Raw genomic sequence first — 1,993 nt, 5'->3', positions numbered from 1 at the left:
CCTATTATGGTAACTCTTCCTAATTCTCAAAAGGTTAAAGTTACTCATTCAGGTTCTGTATGTCTTTTATCTGATTTAACCCTTCAGAATGTCCTTTATATTCCTTCTTTCAGGTTTAATCTTGTATCTGTTCATAAATTGTGTAAACAGTTTCAGAAATACCTCTTATTCACTCCTGACACTTGTCTCATGTTGCAGGGCCCTTCAATGAAGAGCCCTCAGGTGATTGGTAAAGAGCAAGCAGGTCTATACATCCTCAACTCAAGTCAACCTGATGTGTCCAGAAAGAGTCTTTCTAGTACTAGTTTCCCAGTTTCAGCAACAAATGTTTTTACTTCCTGTTCTAGTTTTTTTTATTCTAATGTAAAAGAAAAGCTATGGCACTACAGGCTAGGCCATATACCTTTGAGTAATATGAAGAAAATTTTTCCAGTTTCTATACCTTGTTCTAAATTTTCTTCTCCTTGCATTATCTGTCCCATGGCAAGACAATCTAAATTGCCTTTTTCCACTAGTAATATCACTACTAAAGCTGTTTTTGACTTGATTCATGTGGACACTTGGGGGCCTTATAATTCTATTACACATGATGGTTTTAGATACTTTCTCACAATTGTTGATGACTTTAGTAGAGCCACTTGGACTCATCTTTTAAGTACTAAGTCTAATGTTTTTCCTATTCTTAAATCTTTTCTCTCCATGGTTAAGAGACAATTCAATTCCAAAGTGAAAGTCATCCGGACTGATAATGCTTTTGAGTTAGGAAATGGGAAACTTCATACAGATTTCTTTCTTTCCAAGGGTATTATACATCAAACCACTTGTGTATACACTCCACAACAAAATGGCATAGTAGAGAGGAAACATAAACATTTACTAGAAACGTCTCGAGCCCTTTTGTATCAATCCCATCTTCCTATTTCTTATTGGGGGGAATGTTTGCTGACTGCCACTTATCTCATTAATAGATTCCCTTCCTCTGTTCTGCATTCTAAAACTCCTTATGAAATTTTGTTTAAAACCAGTCCTACCTACTCTCATCTCAAATGTTTTGGTTGTTTGTGTTTTGTTACCACTCTCCCTACTCACAGAACCAAATTTGACCCTAAAGCTGTACCTTGTGTTTTTATAGGTTATCCTTATGGCAAAAAGGGATATAAAGTTTTAAATCTAAAAACCAAGAAAATCTCAATTTCAAGGGATGTTATATTTCATGAAGAATATTTCCCTTACTCCTCAAAATCTGATCCTAATTTAGTTCCTTCTACCACCTCTTTGTCCACTGACTTATCTTCAGATTTTCCTATTATCTCTTCTGAACTCACTCATGTCACATCAACCTCTTGTGACATTCCCACTCCTTGTGATCATGAGATTTCTTCTACTCCTGTTTCTTCACATTCCCAGAACACTGAATACACATCTATTGATCCTACTGCTATGACTGATCCTACTCATGGTTCTCTCCCATCTTATTCTGCTGAATCAGAACCTGTTCTACAAACTGTAATTAGGAAGTCAACTAGACATCACAAGGCTTCTGGTTATTTAGAAGATTATATATGTAGTGCTCTTCATCTTACAAATGTTTCTGCTGCTTGTTTTCTTAGTCCAGTTACACCAGAGTCCTTATCTTTTAGTGGTTTGTCTACTATCAATCAAGTCTTGCTTAACTCTATTTCTAGTATACAAGAACCTATCAGCTACATTCATGCAGCACATCACCCTGGATGGCAGGAGGCAATGGATAAAGAATTAGAGGCTTTAAGGTTCAACAACACATGGGATGTTGTTATTTTGCCTGTTGGAAAGAAAGCTCTCCCATCTAAATGGGTTTATAAGGTGAAACATCATTCTAATAGGAGTATTGAAAGATTAAAGGCACGATTAGTCATTAGGGGTGATATTCAAAGGGAAGGTGTTGATTACAATGAGACTTTCTCTCCGGTGGTAAAAATGACTACTATTAGATGCATTTTGGCTGTTGCTCTCA

The sequence above is a fragment of the Solanum verrucosum genome, unplaced genomic scaffold (genome assembly GCF_900185275.1).
Source record: "Solanum verrucosum unplaced genomic scaffold, falcon-dt-bn FXZP01000216.1, whole genome shotgun sequence".
NCBI classification, from domain to species: Eukaryota; Viridiplantae; Streptophyta; class Magnoliopsida; order Solanales; family Solanaceae; genus Solanum; species Solanum verrucosum.
Note: the sequence above shows the minus strand (reverse complement) of the source record.